The 13052-nt window shown below is 36.3% G+C and overlaps 1 long non-coding RNA gene across 3 annotated transcripts in view; it reads left to right on the top strand.

The window, feature by feature from the left end:
- The window catches only part of LOC132664210 (uncharacterized), a 167440-nt gene extending 158740 nt beyond the window's left edge, over positions 1 to 8700 (top strand). For all 3 annotated transcript variants that reach the window (XR_009603516.2, XR_009603518.2, XR_009603517.2), the window contains one exon: positions 8416 to 8700. This is a non-coding gene — a long non-coding RNA (uncharacterized LOC132664210). The remainder of the gene's footprint in view (positions 1 to 8415) is intronic.
- The last annotated feature ends 4352 nt before the right edge of the window (positions 8701 to 13052 follow it).

The raw sequence follows: 13052 nt of genomic DNA, 5'->3' as shown, positions 1-13052 counted from the left end.
GGCCTACTTCCTGGTTTTGTTATAGATTGAAATTGCCCAAGATAGATTCAGTATTCAAAGAATTTCCTGCAACATGAACATGACTGGAAAAATAATTTTCGACATTAAATTGGTGAACTGCTGAACTTTGTTAATATTTTTTGCAGTGTTCAATTTAATTTTAATAAATTGCATAGCTCTGGCAGTGGAGTGAAGTCTAAAGATTGAAAGCCTGAATAGGTCAAAGGAAAAGTTGGCTTGCCAATGCAAGCCTGTTAAAACACTAACTAGAAAATTAGGCAGGAAAAACAGTTTAAAAAAATATTGTGAGTATCTTTGATCATCAGCTGGTTGAAAAGAAGTAATATGACAAACAGGAAATTACAAAGAATAACTATTTTGACTGTAGTGGAAATAGCGACTTAGGTAGCCACATTTCAAACTAAATGCGGAATATTTTCCTGGAATTTAAAGAAAAAGTATCCAGATGTCTAAACATTCTACTCAATGCAGCTTTTATTTGGAGTTTGGCAAGCCTTCAGAAAACTAGTAGTCAAGTTTAGTTGGAATGCTTTTTCCAGCCTATTTACATAATTTCATACGTATTTTATGCTTCTGCATTACATTTTTTTTAACAGTGGCCATATTTAATTTTAGGCTTTCTGCAAATGTTATATTTGCTTGCATGAATTATTTTATTGCTCCCCATCAAAATGCTTTGTGGATAAACTTAATATTTAAACCTGTGAAAACTACTGCAAACATCAGTGAAGACAACCTTACATAATATCATTAAGCCCTCTACCAAGTGTCTCCATGTAATGATCCCACACTGCTCTCAAATAGGAAAAAAAAAATCCCCCTCCAAGGAAGGGATGGAAATACTCTTACAGATTTTACACAAATTTGTTTGTTTTTAGTATTTAAAAATAACATATAAACAAAAATTGCTTTATGGATAATTACAGCATATTGGACATTTTGGTTCAGTATAATTACATGATAAAAACTTCCCTTATAAAGTTTTTATTATGAGAATATAAAAATACAAAAGAACTAGCAGGTGTTCTAAATGATTGTAAAAATAGCAACAAAAGTAGCAATTGAATTTATTTATTTGAATTATCTGATTAAAATTGAATTACTGTTACGCTTTGTGTCAGATACTACAATCATGCCAATTTTTAATACGAAAAAGCCATATGGAGTTTTAGTGCTGTGCCTACGGTCACAAAGCTAGTAAAATTTAGAACCAGTATTCAAATCCATTTAGTCTGATTATAGAGACTACACTGAACCACTCTACTAACAAATAAAAAATGGGGAAGAGAGAATAAAACAACAAAACAAAAAGGATCAGCAAACAATTAAGCCAAATCAGTTGAAAATGTGGCAACATTTGAGACAGCCATATTCATATGTTTATGGATACATGCAAGGTAACACTAGAAAAAGACAGAAAAGAAACAAACTAAAGAGTTCTTGATCTCAGGGAATTGAGTCTAGGTGAAAAAGTATACCAATCAGCGTTCTTAGTTGTAAGCAACAGAAACTGATGGCTTTTTAATCAGAAAAGAAAAATGTTGGAAGTATGCCATGCAGCTCACAGATGCCTGGGGAATACTGGAGTACTGAGTGAAAATGGTCACGAACCAAACAGCCTGTGCAGATATGATCACCCACCAAACTATTCCAATGAAGTTTCCCTGTTATCACCACTAGACTCACGAAGCTGCACACGCCATCATTTAAGAGGGCACTGGATGCTAGAGGCATGCTCTGGCATTGCTAAAACTGGGTGTTGCCAGTGTCCTTTCCAGAGAAGAATCATTATGGTCTATGGTCAAGCAGTCAGTCTCTACGAAGGGCCAGTCATAAGGCCAATGATGTTTCTAAAAGAAGAGAACTTGTCTACAGAGAATCTGTAGTTTTGCTCTAATATTTTAAGGGTATGTGCTTTCACTTACCTATACAGTCCTGCCATGGGTTTCAAAAGGCATCCCTATAAACAGGAAGAAGAAATCAGGAAGAACCTTTACTACTTTTCTCAGAATTCTCCTTCACTATATAATGAAACATCATTTTAACATTCTGTTTTCCACATGACTACAGGAGGCAATATTTCTAAGCTATCTGTGACTACCTGACGGCCATCCTCTTTCTGATGCTTTCCAGTAACGTTTTCCTCATGTCCGTTTGAGCCCTCAGTGATAGTGTCCTAAAATTCTAGATTTTTACTAACAGTCCAGTTAGTAAACTTTCTCTGTTATACCCCTCAAAATTCTTCCAGCCTTGACTTCCAGTTTCTGTCCCAGCATGTAAGTATCTTAGAAGTCACCACCCTGTAGTAACAAGTTAAAAATTGAACAGAGTGAAAATCAACAAGTCATCTAAGATCCTTCAGAGAAATGCGATCACACAGCAAACTGCACCCAAAAGTTGGAGACACAGACAGGCAGACACAGCAGATCACAACTAGGGCAGCAACTTTCTAGATATGAGTGTCAGGGCAGGAAAACTTCAACTGTAATTGGTGAACCACTGGAGCCTCAGTGTAGACAACTCTGAGAATTAAAAACTCTAGGGGACCCAATCGTGGTGAGTTTTATATCCAGGAGTTCTCCTAGGTCCTCTCAGTGAATATCAGACAAAAATATCCCTCATGCTTCTGGCAGACAGAGGGGGAAAAGGAACCATTTTGAAATACTTGAGAACATTCTGTTCTTTTTTTTTTAAATAATTTTATTTGAATAAGATTCTTCTTTTCTGAATATTAGCAGGTGTTGACTTTTATTTATTAATTTATTTTTAATGTTTATTTACTTTTGAAAGAGAGACAGAGCACAAGTAGGGGAGGGGCAGGGAGACAGGGAGAATTCGAAGCCAGCTCCAGGCTCCCAGCTGTCAGCACAGAGCCCGACGCGGGGCTTGAATTCACGAACCAAACCGTGAGATCATGACCTGAGCCAAAGTCATAAGTTCGACTGACTGAACCACCCAGAGATCCCCAGAATATTCTGTTCTTAATAAGGCCTGCCTTTAGAAAGAACTATTTAACCAGATCCTAAACTGTTGGAGTCTTATCAGAGATTGACCTACCTGAGTCAGGTAGGGATGCCAAACTCCAGCCTCTCTAGTCACCCTGTCTCACTAAGCAGGAGGGCGGAGTGAGGTATGAACTAGTTAAGGGCACAGTCCAGGGAGGTAGGCTCACCAAAAGAAGAAATCCTAGGACGAGAGGATACTTACCCTTCCTGATACCTTAGCAGTATCAGGGTAAGTTGAACATCTGAATGGCATAAGAGCACCTTTGAATATAATTTTAAAAAAATCATTGTGAAGTTACAATGTTATATATTCTATAAGGTTATATGTCACAAAGTGTAGCTGTGCAGAAATGTTTTCACTGAATGAAGAAAAAACAGATGCTTCAAACTCTTTAAGACAGTACCTCGTGGCCTCAATTCCATATTTTTTCCATATTTTTGTTTCTATTCAACAAAGGAAGTAAGTATTTATCCCTTCAAGATATAGAATGAGTACAGGACCCAGCTGAGTAATTTTCAGCTAAGTATTATATTGCTTTAATATCAATAGGATAAGAATAGTTTCTTAGGGGAAGTTACAGTTTTATGGCAAAAGCATTAAAAATCAAAACCATGCTCTCTGAGAAGCCCTGAGACTTGTTTTCTTATATAGTGTCATGTCAGAAGAATCTTTGTCTTTCCCCCCTGTTATTTTCTCCTTTAGTTGTTTGCTAGTGGTTATTTGGCTCTTCTTCATCTCAGCCTTCTTTATAGTTCATATTGTAATATTACATATAATACTCAAGAGAAACTAAAGAAAAGGCAGTTCCTGCCTCAAATTTAGAAGTGGCTTTTGTAGTTAAATCAGGATATATTGTGTCTCTTGGCTACCTTATCTTTAAAATGGGAACACTTAATTTAGAAAATATATTGAGATTTAGATAACAACAAATAATCTACACATAATCAAAAGAAAACATTTTTTAATGTTTATTTATTTTTGAGAGGCAGGGGAGGGGCAGAGAGAGGGAGACACAGAATCCGAAGCAGGCTCCAGGCTCTGAGCTGTCAACACAGAGCCCGATGCGGGACTCAGACCCACAAACCCCAAGATCATGACCTCAGCCAAAGTCAGATACTTAACTGACTGAGCCACCAGGTACCCCAAGAGAAAACACTTTTTAAATTGCCAAGTCCTCACCTATAAAACTATGTCTGCCATTTTTTTCAAGCTGTTTCTGAAGCTGCCTGGTTTTCTGCTTCAAGTTTTTGCTCTTCTTGTTCCTTCATAATGAACTAAACGCAGTTAGTCACACAATTTTGTTGGGGTGTTATGAGTTTGTTAGATTAACATTTGTTAAAGGAGCACAGGGTGCTGGAGGTGGTGAGCCACAGTTCAATGGTTCAACAATGGACCACTAGGGAAATTGAAATAGAGAAACTTATTACTCAGCAGTTCTGGAAGAGTTACACGCAGTGCTGCACAGGGTGACATGGGGAGGCCAAGGCATGGTACAGGCAGAAAGAGAGGCAGGTACAGGGGCACATGCTTTTATTATGGTCTGTGGATGGAGTACATTAAAGTTCCTGTCCAAGGCCTAATTGGTCAATGCAAACCAAAAAAAGAGCAGGATTTTGGTAAACTACATGGGGATTTTATCTAAGGGGCAGCATAAGGATTAGGCCCTGGGAGGCAGGGGAGACTGTTGGGGAAGTCCTATCAGCAACTTACATTTGCCTGTGGCCCTGAGGGCTGTTCTCTTGGTCATGCAGTTGCACAAGGAGACCAGTGTCAGGTTAAGATGCCCCCCCCACCCCCCACCCCTGCACCCACCACAGGCTGCTTAGCCAAACAAAATGGATGATGAGGCAGCAATACCACGGACTATCTTAGCTAAAATCTTGATATGAGTTATTCCCATGTTAAATCCTAGGAATGTTTGCTGAGTCTCATTGAAATCTCTTAAGACTTTATTTGGAGATGTAATTCTTTTTTTTTTAATTTTTATTAATTTTTATTTTTTTAATACATGTTTGAGAGAGAGAGAGAAAGAGACAGAGCATGCACTGGGGAGGGGCAGAGAGAGAGGGAGACAGAACTTGAAGCAGGCTGCAGGCTCTGAGCTGTCAGCACTGAGCCCAACGCACAGCTCGAACTCATGAACCGTGAGATCATGACCGGAGCCGAAGTCAGATGCTTAACCGAGTGAGCCACCCAGGCGCCCCTGGAGATGTAATTGTGTTCAGATAAATTGTGCACTCTGCTCTTCCTAGATGCTCACATCATCATGCCTACTACCACCAGCACTGCCATCCCCTGTAAACGATGTGTGTGCTATCAAATCAATGCTTCATTCTTTGCGGATCCACTTGGGCTGCTATTGCTGCAAGCGTTCTTCGACTGTGCTTAATTTTTTGCTAGTCACATAACATACTTTAGCATAAGTGTAAGTAGAATCACCTTTTATCTAATCTTTACTCGTGGACTTTTTGCATTTTATATCTCTGAAGTACAGAAGAGCTCTAAAAAAAGAGAGAGAAATGTTAAATAAAAACTTAAGTGTTCTTGAGGGTGCTAAAAGACATGGGTGCCACATTTCATTTTTGTTGTTGATATAAACCTGAGATGGCATTGCTGTCACGCCCGGTATTGAGCTTCAGAAACTGAGGCTTCCAGAAGCCATGGAACTTGCCCAAGATAGCCTACCAAGCAATCTACCGACATTGATTCAACCCCAATCCTCTAACAATGATTAATCTTCACCACAATACTACTGCACATCCTCCTGTTCTGGATCCCTTTCATTTCGACTCAGGTAAGATTTGGCAGAGGGGAGGTGAGGAGAGCAGAGGTGGTAAACAGGGCTCCCTTTGCTTTCAGGGGTCTCAATGTGAGGTATATTTATTGCAGAGTGATTTGTAATAGTCCATCAAGAGAATCTGTTTTCTTAATGTGAAGTAAACATAGGTAAAGCATATAGATATTTGATCATCCCAAGGGAAACTGTTCAGACCTTTGTCCATTTACCATATTATAAATTCTATAAAAGTATACCATTCCTTTCATAAGATTAGATAAAGCATAATGGGAACATGTTACATAACTTGCTTTTAATGACAATTATGTCTTTAAGGTGATGCCTGGGGAACAACAAAGCTATGTTGATATGTGGGGGTTGGGCAGTTCTTTCATTTTCTTTATTAGTGAAGAGACTTAGCCCAGCCTAAGGAGAACATGATTAAAATTTATGCTTCACTTACATTCTCAAATAATTGAAATCATCAATGTCAAACTACAAATGCCAAGAGTTTTTTGATTCTTTGTCAGACACCAGTTCAAGACCAGCAGAAAAACTAAAATCTACGGCCACTACTGTGTAGTCTTAATGAATCACACAAAGAGTTTCTGTGACTGAAAGGTGTAGGAAATGGCTGATGTCGGAAGCATAGAATACCAAGTAGTGTAGGAGGTGCACCATGGGCTATAAATTGCTGAAAATCTTGGCCATTATATCAGCCCTTTCCAGTAAGCTACTGAAATTCTTCATTAATGGGAACAAATTATTTGGTATAGATACTTTTAAAAATTCAATTTTTTAAAGATACCTGTGAAGATGGCTGTGTTTAAGTTTACTTAATTGATTTGTGCGAGAGTATCATAAGCTTTATAGCCAGTGTTTTATTTCAGTTGTTAACTTTACACTTTAAGGAAAAATTCACCAGCCATTTCAGGGGGAAACATATTTGAAGGAAATGGTATATTGTTAGTGTTTCTCAATCTTTTAAATCCAAGCTTACTTTGATAAACAGATACTTGTCACATCCATCTTAATATTAGTTTGAAATCTTATGATAAATTATAGCACATGACTACTATAAAAGCAAAAAACAAAACAATAATTATTTTGAAAAATGTTTTTAAGATTATCTGAACTTCTGGATATATGTACATGACCTCTTATGAGACCATATCCTTATTTCATGTCTGGTACTTTCCTTCTCCATTTGAACATTTAAAAATAAGTTATTTAAATTAAACATTAAAAATCAATCTGTCCCACTCTAGAAAGAAGTTGAAAATACAAATCAAAACCACAATGAGATACCACTCCACACCTGTCAGAATGGCTAAAATGAACACCTTAGGAAACAACAGATATTGGCGACGATGTGGAGAAAGGGGAGCACTTTTGCACTGCTGGTGGGAATGCAAACTGGTGCAATCACTCTGGAAAACAGTATGGAGGGTCCTCAAAAAATTAAAAATAGAACTACCCTATGGCCCAGCAATTGCACTACTAGGAATTTATCCAAAGGATTCAAAAATGCTGAAACAAAGGGGCACATGCACCCCAATGTTTATAGCAGCTCTAGCAACAATAGCCAAATTATGGAAAGAGCCTTCATGTCCATCAACTGATGAATATATATATATATATATATATATATATATATATATATATATATACCATCTCTAGCTAGCTAGCTAGCTAGCTAACATTCAATGGAATACTACTCAGTGATGAAAAAGAATGAAATCTTGCCATTTGCAACAACGTGGAATGAACAGGAGGGTATTAAGCTAAGTGAAATAAATCAGTCAGAGAAAGACATCAAATGAGTTCACTCATATGTGGAATTTAAGAAGCTCAACAGATGAACATAGGGGAAGGGAAGGAAAAAGTAAGATAAAAAAGAGAGGGATGCAAACCATAGGAGACTCTTAAATAGGACAAACAGGATTGCTGAGGGGTGGTGGGTGGGGGCATGGGTTAAAAGGGTGATGGATATTAAGGAGGGAACTTTTTGGGATGAACACTGGTGTCATATGTAAGAGATGAATCACTGGGTTCTATTCCTGAAGCTGAGACTACACTCTATGTTAACTAACTTGAATTTAAATTAAAAAAAAATTAGGGAAAAAAAAAAGAAGTGGAGTGCAGAAACCAAAGAGAAACATGCCACCAGCAGAATGAGAAACTTTGGAAGTCAGATGTGGTTAGACAACTGCATTTGAGAAACAGGACAGGGAAGAAAGAGCATGGCAGCACAATGTTAGCATGAGGAGGAAGGATGTCAACAATGAAATAGGACATGGAGAAGGAAAAAATGGAAAATGGAGAATATACACACTGAAGATAACTTGCAAATTGATGGTTGAAAAGTTGCCTTGAATCAGAGTGTAGAATAAGGGAAAATTAGATTATTTGTACATGTATTAAAGATTGACTAGACCATGTGATGGGCACATGTATTGGTTGCAATGTGTCACCCAAAATTCCTGTCCATTTGGAACCTTAGAATATGATCTTATTTGTAAATTGGGAATTTGCCAGATATAATCAAGTTATAATGAGGTCATCCTGGATTAGGGTGGCCCCTAAATTCAGAATTATTGGTGTCTTTACAGAAGAGGGAAATTCGGATAGTGAGACATGGACACAGAGAGAAGAATGCTATTTGAAGACACAGAGACACATTCAAGGAAGAACACCAGGTGAAAACAAAGGCATGTATTGGAGAGAGGCAGCTTCAAGCCAAGAAATGCCAAAGATTTCCAGCAATCATCACAATCTAGGAAGAGGAAGAAAAGTCTTCCCTAGAGCCTTCAAAGACAGAGCACGACTCAGCCAACACCTTTATTTTAGATTTCTAGCCTCCAGAACTGTGAGAGAATAAATTTCTGTTGCTTTAAGTCTCCAAGTTTGTGATAATTTCTTCCAGCAACCCTAGGAAATTAATACAGCACATGTGAAGATACGGGGTGGGGGGGGGGGTGCGCAGAGAACTTATCACCTAAAGATGACACAACCCTAAAGATTATAGGCAGAAATTGGTGAGGATGCATTTAGCACTGACCAAGTGGAAGCCTGATTCAGATTTCAAAAATTTTACTCTCTTGAAAAGATTTTCACTGTATTGGGAAACAGAGTCTCAAGCAATCTTAGCTTAAGGACTTCTTGTTAGAATGGTTACTTCTCCTTTACTTTAATTTTACATTTTCTAGAGTAGTGAACTGCCAGATTACAATTCGGCAATTTGTTCATCTCTTATAGGAGAGGATGTCTTTAAGCATTTAAACGTCATGTTTTACAGTTTCCATGGCAATGATGCCTCACTAAAAATTAATAAATTGAGAGCCATGGGTGTCTTAAGCATGGTATGCACATCTGTGGGGCCTGATCACCCCTGGGCACTGATAAGAGAAATAATTCTGAAGGAACCGATAGCAGGATTACATGACCACTCAACCATGACCTTCAAATGCCCACTTTCCTATTCCTAAAACTTGCATATCACCATGTCAGACTCTACATACACATATGATCATGTGAAATAATTTCAGAATTGAAAGGAGCTCTTATGGTTACTAAATCCAATCTCTACATTAGTGAGTCTCAAATAGTTCAAAAGAGCCCCAGAGGTGGTTCTGCAGAAGTGCCTGAAATAACCCCATATCTGTTTCCACTTCAGTTAGACGCCCTGAGTTAATCTGTTTTTTAGAGTGAACTTTGTAAGATTCTATTTGAAGGAACATTTCTAACACACACACACACACACACACACACACACACACACACACACACAGAGTTTGAAAACTGCTTCACCTTGGTCCATGTTCAATCTCTGTACCATAATGAAGGAGAATAATATGGACTTTTCTAAAAGTGAAGTGGTACAATAGTAATTCTAAATAGAGTGTGAAAAATTAAAAATACGTAATATAATTTCTAGAACAATCAATAATGCAAAGAAGTATAATTTCCCTCCTCAAAAAATATTACAAATAACCCAAAGGAAGGAAAAGTTGGAACAATTTGACAACAAGAACACCAACAACAACAAAAAAAGGATGGAAAACCAGAAATCAGATTATTAACATAATGAACCTAAGTCCAGTCATATTTAAAAGTATGCTAAATGTTGATGGGCTAAACAGTCCAAATGGAATGCAGCGACAGCTAGAATGGATTAAAAAACAAGATACAACTACATACAGAATTGATGTGAAATAGTAGGGAGTTATGCTTTGAAAAATAGAGTACTCTCTGTGGTAAAGAGGGCATTTCAAAATGATGAAGGATCAGCTCATCAGAAAGACATGATATTCATAAATCTTTATGTACCTTATATTCAAGCAGCAAAATAGATGAACCAATAACTGATAAAATATCAAACACAGAAATGTAGAAATTTCTATTAACATAGAAAATTCCATAATTATATATAGTTTAACACCCCGCTCTTGGCAATTAACAATAACTTGATAAAAATCATTAAACATGTAAAAGAAATGATCAACACTGTCAACCACTTTGACCAAATTTTAATTTGAAAAACTATGTGCAACGGTTGTGGAACACACATACTTTTCAAATGTCTGTGGTCTGATCACCAAGACATGCCATAAGCTACCTATTAAACAAGTCTTAATAAATCTAAAAAGATTGAAATCATAGTATATTCTCTGACCACAATGGAATTAAAACAGAAATCAATAATAATGAGATATCTAGGGATAATAAATATTTGGAAAGTAACAATACACTTCTAAATAATTTATGAATGAAGTAAGATTTTAATATATTACCTATATAGAAAATCCTAAAGAATCTGTGAAAAAAATGACTAGTTTAAAGGATCTATAAGAAACTAGTATTAAAAAAACCTAAAAATTGAATTTAGTAAGTTAGCAGCACACACAGAATGTGTACAAAAGTCAATTGTATTTTTCTATACTAGTAACAAAAAAATTAGAAAAAAGGTATGAATTATATTTATATGGCTCACAAACAAAGTATTTAGTGCTACATTTAAAAATAGATACCTTTTGGGGCACCTGGGTAGCTCAGTCAGTTGAGTGTCCAACTCTTGATTTCAGCTCAGATCATAATCTCACCGTTCGCAGGTTTGAGCCCCGAGCTGGACTCCGCACTGAGAGCCTGGAGCCTGTTTGGCATTTTCTGTCTCTCTACCCTCCCCCACTTGTGTGTGTACACACATGTGTGTGCTCTCTATCAAAATAAATAATAAAAATTAACTTAAAAAATAGTTACCTTTTGGGGAGCCTGAGTGGCTCAGTCAATTAAGCATCTGATTCTCGATTTCAGTTCAGGTCATGACCTGACAGCTTAAGAGTCAAGTCCAGAGCCTGCTTAGGATTCTCTCTCCCTCTCTCTTTGTTCCTCTGCCTGGTGCACGCATACATGCATGTGCCTTCTCTCTCTCCTTCAAAATAAATAAATAAATTAAAAAAGATAGTTACCTTTTTAAAATTGAAATATAATTGATATACCATGTTACATTAATTTGAGGTATATAATAAAAGTTACCTCTTTTGCAGGTGAGAATACTAATGTCTATTCTCAACAAATTTCAAGTATGTAATACATTATCATTAGCATTGACATCATGCTATACAATAGGTGTTCAGAATTAATTCATCTTATAACTGAAAGTTTACACTATTTGATCAGTATCTACCTTTCCCCCCACCCACAGCCTCTGGTAAATACCATCTACTCTCTGTTACTGTGTTTCTTTCTTTTTTTTTTTTTTTAAGAGTCTACATACAGGTGAGATTATGTGATATGTCTCTTTCTATGTCTGACATATTTTACTTAACATAATGTCCTCCAGGCTCATCTCTGTTGTCACAAATGATAAGAATTCTTTATTTTTCAAATATAATTCCATTGTGTGTGTTTGTGTGTGTATACACACACAATAGTATACAGTATGTATATGCTATATATACATATGTATATATAAATTCATATATGTAAATTACATACATGAATATATCTACCACATTTTCTTTATCCATTCACCTGTCGACAGGTTTTTAGCATATCTTGGCTACTGTGAATAGTGATGCAATGAAAATGAAAGTACAGGTATCTCTTAGAGATGGTGATTTAAATTCCTTTGGATGTATACCCAGAAATGAGATTGCTGGATTGAAAAAAAAAAAAAAAAAAGAAAGAAAGGTAACTACAGGATATGATGAATATGTTAATTTGTTTCATTGTGGTAATCATTTCACAAAGTATACCTATATCAAAACATAGGGTTGTACACCTAAAGTATATATAATTTTACATAAAAAATGAATAAATATAAAAATAAAAATATAAAAAATAAATGTAAAAAGTTTAAAAATAAAAATAGCCATGTAGGACTTCTACACTGCTGAGACATTGCTGAGAAAAATTAAAGACAACCCAAATCAATGCAGAAATACACCATGTTCATGGATTACAAAGCTCAATATTCATTTTTTAAATTAATTTATTTATTTTGAGTGAGAGAGAGAGAGAGAGAGAGGGAGCATGAGTGGGGGAAGGGCAGAGAGAGGGAGAGAGAGAATCCCAAGCAGGATCTGTGCTGTTAGCACCATAGATACAGGGCTCAGTCTCACAAACCATGAGATCATGAATGCAGCTGAAATCAAAAGTCAGACTCTTAACCAACTGAGTCACCTAGGTGTCCCCAACGCTCTATATTCTTAAGATGTTATTTATCTTCAAATTTGTGTATAGAGTCAACACAATTCTGATGATAATTTTAGCAGGTTTATTTATAGAAATTGTCAAGATGATTCTAAAACATATATTGAATCACAGATAACTAGAATATCCAGAGCAGTCTGTAAGAAAGAATAAAACTGGCAAATTGATTACCTGACTTCAGGAATTATTATAAAGCTACAGTAGTCAAAGGAGCATGATATTGTCATGAATAGAATAATAGAACAGAATCAAGAGCTCAGAAATAAAATCACACTTACATGGTCATTTGATTTTACAAAAGTGCCAAAACAATAAAATAGAAGAAATACAAGTCTATGCAACAAATAGTTTTAGAATATCTTTATATACATATAGAACAAAGTTGCACCTTTCCTCACACTATATGCAAATATCATAGTAGAAATCCATATCTAAATGTAAGAGTTAAAACCATAACTATTTAAATAAATTTTTGTGACCTAAGTGTAAAAAAGTTTTCTTGTGGGGCGCCTGGGTGGCGCAGTCGGTTAAGCGT

The sequence above is a fragment of the Panthera onca genome, chromosome F2 (genome assembly GCF_046562875.1).
Source record: "Panthera onca isolate mPanOnc1 chromosome F2, mPanOnc1 haplotype 2, whole genome shotgun sequence".
In the NCBI taxonomy this organism is placed as follows: domain Eukaryota; kingdom Metazoa; phylum Chordata; class Mammalia; order Carnivora; family Felidae; genus Panthera; species Panthera onca.
The sequence above is the reverse complement of the archived record's forward strand: the minus strand, read 5'-3'. Positions and strand labels throughout refer to the sequence as shown.